The sequence below is a fragment of the Callithrix jacchus genome, chromosome 17 (assembly GCF_049354715.1).
Source record: "Callithrix jacchus isolate 240 chromosome 17, calJac240_pri, whole genome shotgun sequence".
Taxonomy (NCBI): Eukaryota; Metazoa; Chordata; class Mammalia; order Primates; family Cebidae; genus Callithrix; species Callithrix jacchus.
Window position 1 is genome coordinate 21,568,826 of NC_133518.1, and position 19,777 is coordinate 21,588,602.

General features: G+C 32.4%; 1 long non-coding RNA gene across 1 annotated transcript; it reads left to right on the top strand.

The window, feature by feature from the left end:
- The first annotated feature begins 1,375 nt into the window (after positions 1-1,375).
- On the top strand, positions 1,376-12,886 carry LOC118148785 (uncharacterized). Its single transcript, XR_004735742.2, has 3 exons — positions 1,376-1,495; positions 3,494-3,587; positions 12,619-12,886. It is a non-coding gene; the product is annotated as an uncharacterized LOC118148785 (long non-coding RNA).
- The last annotated feature ends 6,891 nt before the right edge of the window (positions 12,887-19,777 follow it).

The window sequence follows — 19,777 nt, forward strand, 5'->3', positions numbered from 1 at the left end:
ATATCTGTAATAACTTTGAAGCGCAGTTAAGACTGAAATCACATATACTATACCATAATAATTCATTAAACTTTATAATCAATTAACTTTGGTTTGTACTAAAAATTACTGTTCTTCTTTTCTTATATGTTATTCTAATTTAACCTAATAATTTCCTGTCATTGCTGCTGAAAATCAATGTGTGTATGTGTATGTACGCTAAATTATATGAAAATATACCTAAAACCCTGTTTTGAGGATTCTGTTTCCATAAGTTTGTGAGCTTTATGTGTCTGCATAACAGCATTCTGCTTATTTTTTTTCTCCCACTTGATATAACTCTGTGCAGTTCTGAGACCTGCCGTGATTGTGCTGGGAGTTATTTACAGAAGATGGATTTCTTCTGTTGAGAATACAGAACACAAGCTTTCCTTATTGTTCTGGACACCTCACCCACTACACCATACATTTTCTCTGAGGACAGAAGTAAATAGCACAATTTCTTCTCAAAGACTACTAGCTGTTTTTGAAATGTGAGGAAGCTCCTGGTAAATGGGCAGAATGTTAGAAATAAATAAGAAAAATGAACCAGGAGAAATAAATATTTAATGGTTTATTGTCTCATTCATTTACATGGAAGCATTTTTTTGCCACGGCTACAGGTGACAAAAAAAAATTGCCAGTTTAAAATATCCCTGAAAAAAATAGTATTAATTTCATCATCAACCTGAAAAGGCACTTATGGCAAACTTTTTAAAAAGTGCACACTGAAGATTGATTTACAATTTATCTTTTCTGGATTTATTGTATTTACAATCCTGGGAATGTTATTTTATTATTGTTAAATTTAATTTTCATGATCTTTTTTCAACATGTATTATTTATACTAAAATTTTTGTAATAAATATTGTATAATTCAGAGATTAAAGATGAAGGAACAAAATCTTGGAATTTTTTTAAATGTTACAATAATTTTATCCAACTGAATATAGCCAAGTCCATGGTGAAGCTTTATTACTTACTTGATGAACTATTAGCACGTGTTCAGCAAGTACTTTCTTCTTAGCCAAAGTAATGGAAAGAACATAAATTGTCTTTCTACATGCTGAATGATTAAACAAAAAGCGGAATAAAAATAGAGGAGTAGCATTAGAATAAGTCAGAGAATTTAACCAAGCTAAGAGATAATGGCAAATTATATTTTCCAAAGATGGACACACCCTCACATATTTCACCCTAACATGCTATGGCAATATGAAACTGAATACCTCTCCCCTTGATTATGGGCTAAACCTAGTAATGATTCTAATAAATGGAATGCAGCAACACTTTATGACATCTCCATATAGATCATAAAAGATAATACAACTTCCATATGGTTATCTCACCCTAGGTTATGCTCATGGAGAGATCACAGTCACTGTGGTCTGAAGAAAACATGTTGCCACACAGAAAGAACACATGTCAGTTTTCGGGTAGTAATGCCAGATGATAAACAGCTTCAAGTACCAGACTTGTGAGTGAGTCTCTGATGATTTCTGCCCTCAGCCTTCAAGCCTGTTCTGCCAAGCGTAATAGATAGGAGCTTTCCCCGCAGAAGTCTACTAAATTATAGACATTTGAGGAAAATAAATGTCATTGTTTTAAGCTATTACCTTCTAGAATGTTTTTATTTGTATTTTTTAAAATCTAGCAAAAAATAATAGGAATGGATGAAATTTAGGGCAAGTTTGAGACAAGGATATACTTATTTGTTATTAAATATTCAGAGTAGAAATACTACAAACTAAGGTTAGCTCTACTAACTCAGTCATGATATTCGTACACATTTAACACAACTAATATTGTCTACAAATCCCCATCTGAGCCACAAACATATACAGATAACAGAATAAAGTAATCATCAGTTTTATAATGATGTAACCAGTATTACATAAATTGGGTCAAATATAGCATAATTATATTAATCATAAATATCTAAAATGGTGTAACGGTTAAGCTTTTATTCCTTTATGTTGTCTGGAAGATTGCTTTATTTCAAGAACTTGTCTTGAAATACTTAACAGTTAATTGCTTTGTGTTCCTCCGAATGTGGGAAATATTATTTTCTATTCTTACTCATACTTGTAGTACTTATTCTAAAGCACAGACCTATTGTAAATTTAATTTCGAATATTTAAATGTCCCATCTATTTTAAGTAAATCACCTGAACTTGAAACTTATGATGCATAGAGGATAGTATGACAATGTTTCTTCATGTGTTTTTTCTTATATGTATTTCATTAGAGAAGATAAGCAGGGCTATGCTCTTATATATTCATGACATGATTCCTTAACATAAAATGGAGAGTATCTATGGATAGTATAGAATTTCCATCCTAAATGAATGGAGTTACACTCCCTTCTCTCTTTACCCATTTTTCCACAAGCTACCATCATTTTTGGTTCATTTCTTCATTTTGAGATTGTAATATGATACAACTAAACAGCAGGAACTAATCTACTAATCTTATTCTAGAAGAAAAAGAGAATTAGTTCTTTGACTGCTTGCAAATGCTGCTGTCTGCTTCTCACTCGCCCTGTCTATAACCTCTCCCTTCATTTGCAGAGAAACTGTAGCTCCAACTGAACCTCATCTTGAGTTAAATGTTGTGCACACATGAGGAGAATCACATGGTTAGCACCAGGCTTTGCTTTGATGGAGATGTGTTGCTTTTTCAAGCTTTGATGGTCATTCCTAATCTTCAGCTGCAAGGTGTAAAACATTAAGGGATCTCCTTGATTATTTTGTCCTGTGTGAAGCAATAAACAGATGTTGATGCTGATTGAAAAAAAAAAAAAAAAAAGAGAATTAGTTTGCACTCTGCATATGCATATTAAATCTGCTCCAAAATTATATTGCTTAGGCTGAGAGCTTAAAAACACCGGAGAACTAGTAGAAAACTTGCTTTCTGCACTCAGAAAAGTGTCAAGCATGCTGCCAGTGATGATAGGTGGTTGTTTATAGGTAAATGTTTTCTATCATAGAAGAGGTTGTTTCAGTTTTCCTTTCCTAATCCCAAATCCTCATTTGGAAGTCATCCTGGTTATAGAAGAAACATATTTATTACGTTTTATTCCACCTCAAGCAAAATTAACAAAATCAGTGGATTTTACTTATATACTCTTCTAAGGCCCATTGGCAAAAATAATTATAATTTACTAATAGTGTCACTGGCCTCAAATTTAGATAAAATTTTCTAATGAGCTCAAAATAATTTTATTTCCCCCAAATGTCCTCAGAGATTTCTACAAAATAAGTAAAAACTATTAGTACTTCAAATATAGAAAAATTAAAGAAAATGAATTTCTGGAGGATATGTAATACAGCAGTAAATTATAGACTTATTGAGATAGTTGTTCAATAATGGTTTATTACAATTGAATTGCTCACTTTCCATCCTAAAACCTTCCCTCCCTCTTTTCCCCTTCCTTCTGTCTGCTGATGTTAAATTAATACTTACTATGTTTCAGATACCGAGGATCTGGGGGTACAGAAGTGGGTTATTTGTGATCACTGAGAAGTTTGAAAAAAAGGAGATTAATCACACAACTCCACTGCAGTAGAGTAAGTGTTACACTGAGAGCATGAACGAAGTGCTCTGGAAGCATATAAGAAAGACTGGTGAACTCTAAGAGGGTCTGGGAGGAAAGTTAGGAATACAGAATCAGGGGAAAGGGAATAGAAGTCAGAACTAGAAATGAGGTTGATCTTCATTATTTGTTAATTCCATATTTGTGAATTTGCCTACTCATTAAAATTTATGTGTAAGCCCAAAGTCAATACTTTTGAAAATGTCATCGACATTTGAAGAAATGTGCAGAAGGAAAAGGAGTTGAGATTCCCGACATGCATCGTCCTCACTGAAGTCAGACAAAACTATGCTCTGCCTTATTATTTCAGTTCTTATACCGTAAATGTGTGCTATAAAAGGTTCATCTAAAGCCACAATTTTGTGAGTTTTTTTGGTGATTTCACTGTGTAAAACAATCCCAAGCATAGTGCTGAAGTTCTTCATAATCTCCCTAAATCAATACCAGAAACCATTGATTTACTTTTTGGAGACAATTTGTATGTTAGGTAAGCTTCATTCAGATATAAATTATATTCCAGTTACCTGTATTACTAAATACTGCAATTTTAATCAGGAACACACAAAAACAAACTTATGTTATTTAAGAATTTTTAATAATGTTGTGACCAAAGGCTCACAGAAACCTAGCCCTATATCTCCCCTAAGAACAATGGTTTAGAATTAACTAATTGTTTGCAGTGACTTTATAAAACACAACTACTGTGAATAACAAGGACTGACTGGATGTGGTATCTCGAGCAACAAATTTTTCTAATTCCAGGGATATTTTTTTTCTATCTCATTCACAAGTATAAAAGACAGTGAGTGCTTTGGTCTTATTTACCTTTTTACTGTCAGTAAAATGCTCACTATATACTAATAATACATGGTCTTTGAATTTTTTTGTATCATAGAAGAGTGAAGGATGTGGACGCTGAAAAGAAGCAATTGGCTTATTAATATCTAATTGGCCTGAATATAAATTCTCTAAGGCCTTTTTTATAATCAAGATTTTAGAGAAATTATAATTTTATTACAAATTGCCCTTGGTTAGATATCCTTAAGAAATACATTTTCTAAGAGAATCTGCTTAAAACATGTAACTGTCATGTGTCAAATTTGGGAGTAGTAGAAGAATTGTTTTCAGTTTGATGTTTATGTCAAGCTACAAGCCACATTTTTGGTTGTCATTATGTGCTATATTTCCTGTGCTTGGAAGAAGCACAATAAGTCATGCTGAAAATCAAAGCATACATAGTAATCGGCTTGTCGAAAACATGGTGCTCCAGAATGTTCAGTTTGTCGAAAAGGTATCTGAGAGAATGTTCAGTTTGTAGGAAAGGTATCTGAGAGTTATAAAAGGCCAGAAGACATTACACACACACACACACACACACACACACACACACACACCACATATAGACACACACAGATAAGTGAGTGTATACATATGTGTATGTGAGTGTGTGTGTATATATATATATATGCATGTGGGGTGTGTGTGTGTAGAATATTTACACATATATACTAAATTTTTAATGAATTCAATACATTATTTCTATGACTGAATATGTGTGTGCGTGTGCGTATATATGTATATATACGCACACGCACACACACACAAAACAAATGCCGTTTAGAAATGCTGACCATGATATTGTTGTCTAGAATTTTTTCGAAGATTAATAATTTGTTTTATTTTCCATTGTAAAAAATAAAGACATGTATTATATGACAGATATTATCTGGAACAGTGGTATGTCAAGCAAAATTCAGAAAACAATGAGCAGATTTATAATGATTTGGAAGGCAATAAGTTTTAGCCTAATGACTGAGTCATTCAAACTTGCTAAAAATTAAACTTAACATTTTCCCATTGTATGACCTTTTCACTTGGTATTCCCTCTACAAGAAATTCTCTCTACCCAGATATCTGTGTAGTTCTTTTCCTCACTTTATTGTGATCTGTGTTTAACTTTATTCAATTTAATTTTTTGTCAATAGAGTGTAAACTTTGTAAGGGGAAGGGCATATCAGTTTTATTCAACACAGTGTTACCAATGTCTAGAATAGTATATAATACGTTATATAATACATAGTTGGCACTCAGAAAATAAGTTAAATGAATTATGCCTTTGAATGTTAGGCATATAATGATAAATTCATATTGAAAATTAGAAGTCACAAAACCTAAAATGAATATGACAGTTTATAGTCCCATTTTGTCCATGATTTCCACTCATATTAACATTAGTTCTAATAGTAAACTATACTAATTAATTACTTATCTGCCTAAGGCACTTTAATATAAAATATTCTAATGATTTTTAAATAGTGACAGATTTAGCCTCAAGAAATGTTTTGCCTAAGGATAAAGAATATATTCTAGACATATTAAAAAAGCATATCAACAAATCTAGGAAAATTTTTCTCATTGGATCATTATCACAATGTATGTGTTAAAGCATAAGACTTTTCGTTTAAAGAACATAAAAAAACAGTAAATTTATCATATTGTGGCTTTTAGAAATCTCTTTAAAGTTAGCATTAAATTTTATACATATGTACGTCATTTCAGATTTATTACATGTAACATACATGTTATATTCTTAAAAAGATATAATTTAAGTAATAAGACATAATATCTAACCCCACGTCTCTTGTAAAGTTTAATGTTCCCAATTAGCTGAATGTATTGTCAGGATATTTTGAAAATTAATGATATTTTCTATGATTACATATATTTATATATGTATACACATAATTATACAATATCACAGCAATTTATAGGTTTTTTACATTAGTAAAAAATGTAAACTAACCATATAAATCAATGCTTGTCTGTGCCTTTATTGTTTAAAGCCAAATGGACTTTTCTCCCAACTCCATCATGGCATTAATACAATCAATAAAATGAAAGGATATATTTTGAATCTTCAGAGTTACAATCAAAGATGGGCTTTGCCACTTAGGATTCTTCTTCCATTGGTAAAGATTTGCATAACCATATAATATATATGAAGAAGAAAGAGTTGTACTTTACAAAGGTCTAAGAATATCTAAAAGAAAACATAACTAGCTTATAGGCATTATTATCTAGAATTAAAAATGTAATGTCTATTGTTCTGTAGAGTAGATAGGTTCCTTGAGCCTTGTATTGTCCCTGAACAGATTTTTACTTTCACTTTGTAAAATTAAAATGTCCATTGAGGAAATTTTCCTCCAGAGTCATAGGCTCTTTTCTCCTTGTCACATGTGGGTGCTAAAATGCTTTATCCTTTAACACTGATTTAAGAGAAGTTCCCTCTTTCTCCAGCTACTTATCAATTTTTAGTAAATTAAGTATTTGGAATTCTATCCCATTTGGATCATCTTGGTTGAAATCAGTCTCTGTCACCAATATGAGAAAATACACCCCAAATAAAAAGTGTGATGTACATCAGCTTGCCCAGAGGTTTTTGGGGAAGTCTTGCCCAAAGCACATGACAAGAATAGAGATCCCAGTCTAGAGATAAGTATAATAGAAAACATATATTTTCTGTCTACAAGAGGTCTTTTTTTTTACATGAATAATATGTCTATTTTACGTGTGTATATCTTAAATATCATTACTTAAAACAAATATGAAAAGAAAAAAGTATAAGTAATAATAATATCATTGCTCGGGACAGAAAGTTAAACTTGCTGTCTTCCTAATGAGTACACAGCTTAAATCATTTATAAACAGTTCTGATTTTTTTAGATAATGTATGCCTTCAGGAATCAAGCCAATAATACGTTTATTTGTGAGAATGTGATTCGTTGCTCTAAAACTAGCCAAGAAGTAACAGGTCTAGTATTTATGCTTCATTCTTAATTAATCAATACCTTTTACTGTTGAGAACAATTGAGCCAGAATAACCATGTTATAAATAAATCACTTAGTCTCAAAATGCTGTATTTCCATAGCTAAATTTGAGAAAGCTGAGATCCATCAAAGAAATTTTTTATGCTTTTTTTTTAACAAATGCTAGCTAAACTAAGAAAAAAGAGAGATGACTCAAACAAAAGCAGGAATGGAGACATTACACCTAATACAAAAAATTATAAGGGATTGTTATATATTATGTGCCAACTAATTGAACAATCAAGAAAATAAAATAAATTATTAGAAATATATAACCTATGAGTACTGAATCATAAAAGAGTGAAAATCTGAACAGGTCAACATTGAATGAGAAAATCAAATCTGTACATAAATGTCTTTAATCAAAGAAAAACTCCAGATCAGTTAGCTTCATGGCTACTGTCTAACACACAGTCAAAGAATAGCAATCCTTCTCAACCCCTCCCAAAAATTCATAGGGAAGGAATAGGTTCATTTTTGAGGCCAGAATTTCCATAACACCAAAGCCAAAGATGTTATAAGGAAAGAAAACTACAGGCGAATACCACTCAGTAAAATAGATTTTTAATCACCAGCAAAATACTAGAAAACCATATTCCATGGTACATTGAAAGAATTGTTCAGCATGATCAAGTCGGATTTATACCTGTAATACAAGGTTAGTTCAACATAAGCAAATCAATGAATAGTGATTCACCATATCAATAAAATAAATGACAAAAACCATATGATCTCAACAGAATTAGTAAAAGTATTTGACAAAATTTAACATTTTCATCATAAAAAATCTCAAGAAATTAGCTGTAGAAGAGCTGTTCCTCAATCAAGAAAGGCCATATATCCCAAGCTCACAGTTAATGAAATACCTAAAGGTGAAAAGTTGAAGATTTTTACTCTAAGATCAGGAACAAGATAAGAATTCTCAGTGTCACAAATTTTGGTAAACCCAGAAAAGGCAGTCCTAGCCAGAACAACTACACACGAGAAAGAAATAAAACACATTCAAACCAGAAACGATAAAGTAAAATTGTCTCTGTTTGAATACGTTATCTTATCTACAAAAAAAAAACCTAAAGACTTCACCAAAGAACTGAAGAACCGATATTTCACTTTATTTCCTATTGCTGTTACAAAATATTACAGACTGGGTAATCTATAAAGAAAATACATTTATTACTGTTACAGAAGATGGGGAGACCAAAACTGAGAGGCTACATCTGGTGAGGGCTTTCTTCCTGTGACATAACGTGGCAGAAGGACTTCACATGATGAAAGACAGGGAGTGTGCCTGCTCAGGTCTCTCTTCCTGTCCTCTTAAAGTAATCCGTACTATCAAAGGAGCCCCAGCCAATCTGATGACTGTTACCTTCTAGTCAATCAACACATAAATTTGGGGCTTAAGTTTTAACATGTGGAATTTCAGGGGCACATTCAAACCATAGCTACTAATAAACAAATTTTATAAATTTGTGAGATATAAATTCAACATACAAAATCACTAGCATATTTATACACTAACAGCAAACTCTATGAAAAAAATTAAGAAAACAATACCACTTACAATAGCAAAATAAATATACAAGAGTGAATTTAAATAAGAAGTAGAGATCTGTGTACTGAAAGCTCCAAAAAAAATCTGAAATAATGCCCCACATCTACAACCAACAGATCGTTCACAAACATGACAAAAACAAACAATGGGGAAGGGATTCCCCATTTAATAAAAAGTGCTGGAAAAACTGGCTAGCAATATGCAGAAAGTTGAAACTGGATCCCTTCCTTATACTTTACACAAAAAATAACTCAGGATGGATTAAAGACTTAAATAATGAGACCTAAAACTGTAAATGCCCTAGAAGAAAACCTAGGCAATTAGGACATTTTAAACAGGTTATCTGGAACTGGCAACATCAACTCCAGTCAGATTCATGTGTCAGAAACCATGGGCATGACCACATTAACTTTAAGTGAGGCAAAAAAAATAGGGGCAAATTAGAAAATACACAAAAATGTAGAAATGAAACAATGCATTTCTGAACAATCAATGGGACAAAAGTGGAATCAAAATATAAATTAAATATCACCTTGAAGCCAGGTGTGGTGGCTCGTTTCTGGTTTGAATGTGTTTTATTTCTTTCTCGTGTGTAGTTGTTCTGGCTAGGACTGCCTTTTCTGGGTTTACCAAAATTTGTGACACTGAGAATTCTTATCTTGTTCCTGATCTTAGAGTAAAAATCTTCAACTTTTCACCTTTAGGTATTTCATTAACTGTGAGCTTGGGATATATGGCCTTTCTTGATTGAGGAACAGCTCTTCTACAGGTCAGGAATTTGACATTAGCCTGGCCAATACGGTGAAATTCTGTCTCTACTAAAAATACAAAAAATTAGCTGGGAGTGTTGGCACGTGCCTGTACTCCCAGCTGCTCGGGAAGCTGAGGCAGAAGAATCTCTTGACCCCAAGAGGCAGAGATTGCAGTGAGCCAAGATCCTGCCACTGCACTCTAGCCTGGATGACAGAGCAAGACACTGTCTCAAAAAAAAAAAAAAAAAAAAAAAGGAAAAGAAAAGGAAAAGGAAAAAGAAAAAGAAAATTACCTTTAAACAAATAAAAATGGAAACAACATAACAAAACTTGCAAAAGTAATTCTAAGAGGAAATTATATAACAATAAATATCTACATTAAGGAGAAACAAACATCTTGAATAAACAACCTAATTTTAGGTTATTCTGCAAGGAACTAGAAAAGGAAAACCAAACTAAGTCCAAAGTTAGCAGAAGGAAGAAAATAAAGATTAAAACAAAAATGTATTGAAAAACCATAGAAAAAAACAAAAAACCAAAACATTTTTGAAAAGGTGAACAAAATTGATGAATTAGCTAGACTAAAGAAAAGAAGAAGACTCAAACAAATAAATTATAAATGAAAGATGAGACATTAAAACTAATACTACAAAACAGAATCATAAGAGACTATTAAGAAAACTTGTATATCAACATATTGGATAATTTAGAAGAAATTGATACATTCCCATTAACATAAAACTTTCCCAATGCAACCATGATGAAATAAAAAATTTAAATGGACCAATAATGAATCAGAACACTAAATTAGTAATCAAAAATCTCCCCAGAAAGAAAAGCCCCAGGCCACATGGATTTACCAATGAATTTGACCAAACATTTAAAAAATAATTGGCACAAATTCTTATCAAATTATTTCAAAATTAAAGAAGATCACTTCTACATTCCTTCTAACAATCCAGTATTACTCAGATACTAAAACTAGGAGAGGATACCACAGGAAAGAAAATTACAGGCCAATATTCCTGATAAACATAGATGTAAACGTCTTATTCAGTTTGCTAGTAAGATTTGCTAATAAGAAAATAAAATTCCACAGTATGTGAAAGTATCATACAACATGCTCAAGTGAGATTTCTCCCTGGGATAATTTTTTGGTGGGATGGTTCGACACCAAAAAAATTAATAAATGTGATATACCACATTAACAGAATAAAGGATAAAAATCATATGAACATCTCAATCGATGCAAAACAAAAAACCGTTTGACAAAATTCTATAATCTTTTGGGGTAAAAGCACATAAAAAATCTAGGAATAGAATAAACGTACTTTAACAATAAAGTCCATATATGACAAGCTCATGGCTAACATTATTTTCAAAGATGAAAAGCTTTCAGCTTTTCCTCTAAGATCAGGAACGAGGCAAGGATGCCTAACCTCACCATGTCTTTTCAGCATAGTACTAAAAGACCTATCCAGAGCAATTAGCCAAGAAAGAGGAATAAAAGGCATTCAAAACAGACAAGAAGCAAAATTGTCTTTGTTGGCAGATGACATAGTGTATATAGAAACCTTAAATATAATACCAAAATACTGTTAGAACTAATTAGCTAGGATTAACAAATCAGTAAAGTTGTAAGATATATCAATATTTGAAAATGAATTGTTTTGATAATTGAAAATGAACTATCTAAAAATAATTTGAGAAAATAATCCCATTTATAATAAAATCAATAAGAATAAAATACTTGAGAATAAATTTAAATAAAGAAGACCTATACATTGAAAACTATAAAACATTGATAAAACATATTAAAATATATGTTACTGAAACACCAGGGATTGGTCTAGGTCCTGCTGCCTGCCGCACAGAAAGCCTGTTACTGAGACAAGTAGTGCCAAGAAAGAAGCCTTTTACTGCGTGTTGCAGCCGAGGAGATGGGAGATCAGTCTCAGATTTGTCTCTCTAACAAATTAGAGGTTTATATAGCAAGAAAAAAATGTAACAATGAATCTTTGAAAGGGGAGGGTGAAGATGAGAGAAGTTTCTCAAAGAGTATAAAGTTATGGTTAGGAGACATAAGTTCTAGTTTTCCATCCAACAGTAGGATGACTATAGAAGCAATAATATACTATACATTTTAAAATACTGGAGGATTTTCAATGCTCTCACAATACAAAATGTAATAGACATGCTTATTATTCTAATTTGATCATTACACAGCATATACATGAATCAAAACATTATACTGCACTCCATAAATATGTGTAATCATTACATGCCAACTAAGAATAAAAGAAAAAGAAAAATATTTAACTCATTTAATATAAAGTTATTTTACAATAATACAAGTGACTAATAAAACATACTCCATAGATATTTAAATTTGTATCAACTAAATACCTCAACATTTAGCAGTAAAGTTTAGTTCCTGTTTATAACCAATAAATATACATTATACAAATGGATAAATGAGTGATAAGGCAGTAAATGCAGTAAAGATTTTTAGGCATTCTTATTTCCTGGATAATCAACTTCCTGATGTTCTGAGAAAAACCTTATGTTGGTGTTAAGATTATTTTCATTAAAGTAAATGGGACATTCAAACAGTGAACATGCAGAATATGTTTCCAGTAGAACAAAACTTAATGTTATCTATTGTTTAAAATAAATTAATTTATTGATGTTTTAGGATTTCCATAGCTAATAATCTCACATAATTGGAAAATTCTTTGTCCTTGGAATTTAATACTTTAAAATTATAGGTGCATGTGTTTTTTCAAAAATCTTATCCAGTCACCTGACTGATAATGTAATGACTTTTTTTTCAGATTGAAAAGTGTCTGTGGGTGGGCACAATGAATGACAGGTTTATACTATGAGGAACAGAATGAATCCAGGAGACAGAGACACTGCATTGCCTTCCTTGAATCATCCATCTACGGTGCCATGTTACTCAGAAATTAATGTAATTCCATAAATGAATAATGACGTAAATGTCCTCTTAATAATTGTTAATGCACAAGCATATTCTTATTCTAATAATCAGAAAAATTGATGTGACTATGGCTAGACTCATGTTCTTTTTTCAGTGACTCAACAAAGATACAGCAAAGAAACTAAAAAACAAGAAAAGAATAAAACTATTTCGAATATACAGTGCAGCGTGTAGATTAAATAGCAATGCTCAAATTTTCTAAGGCTGTGGTCCTGAGATTGATAAAAAGAACATTTTTAATATTAGGATCTGTAAGACTGTTTGGCTTTGGGGAATGTCACGGTTATATATAATAACACTGATATGTTAAACATAATATATGAATCATACAGTAAATATTTTATCAAGTATGAAACCAGTCTTATCCATTGTTGACTATATGACAGGAAAACAAATGGGAAGTTGGATTGCAATTAAATACAATTTAGGAGAGAAAACATAGTGCTCGTGCTGTGATTTGGGCGGTTATTCATTCATTAAACATGTGTGCAATGTCTATTTTTTTTTTGCCAGCATTTACAAGGTATTGTTGATACATATGTAAAAACTAAATGTTATTGAGGAATTTACTACCTACATGGAGCCTGAAAAGTGTTTCTTTTCTTTTGAATGGTACAATGATATATGCATCATAATAGGTTTTTGTGTAAGGTACCACAAAGCAAATGGAGGAGATAGGACGAGCCCACCTTTTAAGTAAAAGTAATTATTTAGGTATCATAATTGTGTCTGTGAGTTGTGTTTGTGTGTGCACACAGGTGTATATGTGTGTGAGTGAGTGAGTGTATGTGTGAGTGTGTTTTAATCTGGCTTATCTTCTAGTTTATGTGGTTATCTTCATCTCCACTCTGTGTGGTTCTGTTGAGACTGTCCATTACTGTATTCCCCTACCATTTATGAGTGAGCCTGTACCCCAACCAAGATGTGTTTCTCAACTCCAAAGCCATTGTATTTAGGTGTGGAATGGTGTCTTATCCAGTTCTTCTCAGAAATTCAGATTGAGACATAAACACTGGAAAAGAGCTGAGATTATTAAATAGAATGATGTCGATGTGGGTTTGCCAGTGAATGTGTGTTTGTCAACACCAGAGAAGAAGAAAACCAGAGACCAGCACAGAGAAGAAAGCCAAAGAGATAGACTTCTTGTCACATTTTTAAGTCCCCAAATTTATGCATGAGTGAAAGGTTTCTGAAAATCCAAGCCTCTAATTCTACCCCAACTTGTTTTATAAAGATGGTTCATGGGTTTACTTGCTATTGAAAATGTCCTGTTAATATAGGTGGGAGTAAAAAGATGGTGAGGAAAACATCCTAGCAATGAAGACATTTAAGCTAAACATAAAGAATAATTATGAATTAACTAGTTGATATTTGAGCGGGTGTGGGCATGCCCTATAACCGAACAAAAATGAATAGCTTGTGTAAATTACAAAATAAGAAAGTGTTCAAGAACTTATGCATGCTGAGACAGTCTAGAAAACAGTCATAGGTAGGAGTTAGTTTAAAAAGAATTTTAAGGCTATGTTGAGGATTTGGAATTTATGTTGAAATTATTGAAAATATCTTAAAGAATTTAACCAGGGGACTCAAGTTGTAAAAATTGTATTTTTATGATGATCTTACTGGAGGATAATGGAGAAAACATTGAAAGCAGGGATGCTACTCAAAGTCTGTTGCATTTCATGTGGTAAGTGACAAAGGCTTAGATTAAAGCATTTTCCAAGACATTTTAGAAGGTAGAATCTATGGTGTTTGCTGCCAGCACCATGTGTGGAGTGAGAAAACAAGGTAGTTATAACCTGACTACCAGGTTTCAGGTTTTGGGTGATACAGTGGTTGAAGAGATAATGGTACAAAGAAGAAAGGACATATGAATAAGGAAGAAATTGTATGTTTAAAGTGACAGATGTATTATCAGTTTAGCTAAAATATGTTTCAATAATTTTTTAGTCACCCACCAAATAGTGCCTGTGAAGTCTCCATCTAAACACATTTGGCATTCCTCAAACATTTACGCATTCACTATCACAAATTTTCAGTTACTTTTTCCTCCAAATCTCTTCTTTTGGACTTTTCCAATGGCAATTCCATAAATATCATGTGTGACTTCCATTCTGTAATATAACGTCCCATCAGGTACAGATACTGTGGTTTCCGGCCATACATAACTTTTTCTCTGTTTATTCATTTTGCTTCCTCTGGACTATGCTGAATTTTTCCAGTGATTGCCAACCTGTACTAAATGCTTTCATTTTTGCCAGTACTCCGGATTTCTATGTATATTGATTGAAGCTGTATTTTTGTACAAAAAGCATGTTCTATTTTGTGCAGAAATTAAAAGGCAGTGTTTCCTTCCTTGAGAACTTGATTCTTCCAGTTGAGCACCAGAACAGTGTTGTTTATAGCACAACTGTCTAATAAAGGTGTATGGAAAAAATTTTCCTTTTACTTACCTAGCCCTACTCTTCCCAAACCAGAGTTTAAGCTGTGAAACATTTTTTAAATAATGGTCACCATGTTGCACATTTATAATTTTAGATATTGTTAATTAATCGGCTTGTCTTGCCTGGATTTCTCTGCCTTCAGGATTGAATCCCACATAGGACCTTCAATCAAATGGACTTACCAAGTTGCCAGAGGTGCTCGCAATTTTCCAATTTGGCTATTATTAGATCCCCGAGAGTATGACTGACATGTACATGTTTGCATGTTGTACAGAATCAAGTAAAGTACTTTCCCCTGGTCAATAGGAATTAATCCTCACAAATAAGTTAAGGGTAGTCTTAAAAATCCCATTAGACAATTAAATCCGTAGATCTTTAAAAACAGGACTGCAGCTTTTGCAGGTTTGCATGTTCTATAGAATCATAAACAGTATTTTGTCCCAGAGGAGATCTGAATACATTTCTTATAAATGAATTATTTTTCTATTTTTCTACAATGATTCTGTCATTTTAAAATATTTTAGAATGGGGTTTGTATAAATTTCTTCTAAGAAGAAACCTCATTCTAAAACATTTTAAGAATGTAGTTTTAATCACCAAATTCAAGTACACAATAAGAAGGTTTTATTTTGAAAACTCCTGAGACTGATGGGAGTAAGCCAGCTCTGCATAGTCTGTTCAAGCTGATTCAATGTTGAGTACCGTACTGTGTTCACAAAGCACTGCGATGCAGCAATTAAGCAAGAATGGCAAATCCTATGTCAGGAGGCTTTATACTAATGGAGTTCCTGCAGTGCTCTCAGTCTATGCACAGGCCAAAACCAGGGTTTGAAGAAAATTAGCTCCCACTTAAATTATATTTAAAATAACTTGAATTTCCATTTACAAAACAGCTGATTGCATACTGGACTTTCAGCATGCAAACATAGTGTCTAAGGAGTAAGTAAAGAATGTGATGTAAGTAAAGAATTATTTATTTGTTGTCATCAATCTTCTTTAATCATTCTCTGGTATCCAGATGAGTATATACATATATATATATGTATTATTTTTCTATTTTTTATATATATATATGTGTGTGTGTATGTGCTTTTTTCCTTCTACATTGAGGTCTGTGTTTTCAACTTACTCTTTCACTTCTTTTCCCCCATTCTTAGGGTGTGTATGACAGCTCTAGAGTTTGAGTGAGTAGCAAAGAGAAGCACTAGAGAAAAGTCCTACTTAACTGGTGTGGATGGATGATTATGACATTAATTCCAAGTAGAAATCTGTAACAAATTATTATTATACAAAGATAATTTGTAAGTATCTAAAAGCAGAATAAATGTGCCAATCTAAACTGGATAAATTTTTTATAATGTCACCGGACTAATAGAGTCAGGCCATGATATAAATACTTATATTTCAGAAATATTCAACAACATCCTAACACAATATATTTAGGCCAGAATAGAAAATTGTGATCTAATGGGACAGATAAAAATCTCAAAAGGACACTCCAGAATTACCAATTAAGGAGTTAATATAAACTTCATAGGAGGCTTTTGGTATCACTGTTGAAGTCCCTAGTCTAGATTTCTGATTTGAATAATAACATAGATAGAAATATGTACTTATATGTATTGTTCTTTACAACTACTGAAAATATAATAAATATGCTGCATGCAAAAATCAATATCCAACGGATATGGACATTGTAAAAACACAGATCTTAATAACTTTTAATTTAATCAGTAAAAATTAGTTTGTAAATGTCACACGGAATGTTTCAGGGTGATGAAATTCTAAATCTCGCTTGTAGTAGTGGTGTTAAAGTTTGGAATTATACACCAAAATGTGAATTTTGCTACATGGATTTAAACAAAAATATAAATAAGTAAAATCTTTTTACTTTTTTAACAAGAAGATTGAGTTCACTGTAGCTGTCTTTAATTTTTTAGACAGAATGTTTTAGGAATTGTATGAGTAACTATTTTTTCTGAGGAAGAGTTAATGCTTTCCAATATTGTGTAAATAATAAACAATATTTTAAAGATATTAATTTATTAAATTATACAGATAATTTTAAATTTAAGGAGAAAGAATTTACTATGTTTCATAAAGCATTTTCCAGAACTTACAGCTATTTATGTAAAAAATAATTTCACAAAGCATTTAGATTATAAGGTATTCAGGTATTTTTCTCTTGCAGGATATCCAAATGAAGGTAAACATAATGGTTACAGATTTGCTTTTTCTATATTCAGTAAATAATGTTTATTGCTTTATAGTGTACATTAATAAAATGCTTTATACTTACCTACTTGTTTCTTCTAAAGTATTGGAGATTATCCCAGTTTCATTTATCTAAGTTTCCAAACACAAATTCCTAAAATTTATTGGTTTTGCATTTTACAAAATACTGAATACTGGAAACAGATGACTCTCTATCTGTATTCACAGACAATTATCAAAGAGCCATTCCTGGAATAGCAGCATCAACAATGCAAATGCAAGGCCTTAAGCCAGGCTTAGTGAAGCACAGATGTTGGGGTCTGAACTGTTTCAAGTCCTTTAGGTGATTCTAGTGCAAGCCAAATGTAAGAACTTCTGTGTGATAACATCAGAGACAATTCTTATACAAACCAGCATACAGTTTACAAAAGAAATAGATTTGTTAAATTATAATCATAATAATGAGTGGGAAATGTCAGCAATTACTAGGGCTGAAGGGAGAGAAGAACCAGGACTTGCTCATTCATTAAAAGATATTGATCACACATCCATGATGTTCAAGTTGCTGGGACTATGTGCTAACCATACAGAAGTGACAAATCTGTGCTCCGGGAGCTTACAATAAAATACAAATGGAAAAGACTAACAGAAAAAGTACATACCCAAAGTATAAGTACATATTTTATACTTTTATGTAGAGCAAAGTACAAATTGCTATGAAAGAGTTTAAAAGAAAGACATAATTTAGATTCAGGAATCAAAAAAAAAAAAAAAAAAAAGATTTCTGAGGAATTTATAGTTCTACATGATCTGAAAAGTAAACCAAAACTTTCAAGCCATGATGGAAGTGGAGGAAGAGTGGAGCATTCCAGGCAAAAAGATGAGGATAACATGCACAAAAGCCCTGAGTTGGGAGAGATGTTCTGTTTGAAATAAATCAAGAGTAGTGGATGCTGTGAGGAACTACCTAGATTCTGCCTTAGGATGGAGGCACAGGCTTGTGCCTTTTGCCTCAATTTGCAATGATTTTGAAAGATCATCCAAGCCCTAGAGTACCTAGAGTACCTGAGTACCTAGTACCACAGTTGTGGTACCAACTGAGGTTGTTCTTGGACTGAATTTCTATTCTGTTTTTCCTTTTGCTTACTTTTGCTTCCTCCTTCACTTTAGAGCTCCATAATAAACCTGAGCCCAAGTCTCTGACTTACAGTCTATTTATACAGAAACTACAGAGCCCAGAAAGAAAAAAAGGCCATTGTAATTGAGGGTAGTTGAAAAGGGGTAGAGCAGCCTCAGGTGAGCCTGGGCAGTTAGGCAGAAGACTGATACAAATTCAAGATGAAGATACCACACATAATTCTAAGTGCAATAAGAAGCCATTAAAGTGTATTTAACAGAGGAGTTGAGAAATATGACTTAAGATGATCACACTAGTCACTCTATAGAAATAGAAAAGGAATAGTTTTCTTTCACCTGTTAATATAAAATAAAAAAATAGCATACTTTTTCTCTTCTGATGATATTCTAATCTTAACCCTATGTTGTCTTTCGTATTTAGACTTCTCAGTCACTGCCTTTCATAGGACAAGTATGAAATTTTTTCAAAAGTGAGATTTTAGGTTCCTTTGAAAAAAAGCCTAAGCTTTCTAACTCTGAATTCTCTGAAACAATTAGCATGATTCTGAATGCATAGTAAATGCTCAATTCTAAAGTTAAAATCAAAGTTGCCTTGGGCACATGAGTTGCTAGAAAGGCGTTGGCTCTCCACAAGATGCCTCATTTGTCCTCATTATTTTTGAATGTTCACGTTCACTGCAGCTGCCTGCAGGCAGTTCATAAGCCTTGGCAAGCACAAGAACTGGATATATCAACATACTAAGAATAGATTTGTATCACGGGAAAAGGCTCATATTAACCAAGTCCCGAGAGACAGATGTTTAAAGCCTGAGCTCAAAGGTAGATCAGCATATTTTCTCTTCTTTGGCAAGCTATACTCAAATATAACTAAAATGCTATCTGTACTTATGCTAGACTAATAGTCAAATTACAATCAGAAATGTGTTTGGTAAGCACAGAATCAGAAAAAGGAAAGTCACTCTGTGCTTTGAATGTGTGAAAGCACCATTCTACGAAGACAACCTTATTCATTCAAATCCAAAGTATAGAATTTTGTGCTTATGAAGACCAAGCAACCAAGTATCATGGTGCTTGAATAAGCACATCCAACATTTGCTTTCTTAATATTTCTGAAGTCAAGGAGCCATATTAACAAATACACTTTTTCTTAATTATCTTAATTACTTTAATGAGGTTTTAGTCGTTCTTGCTAAAGTA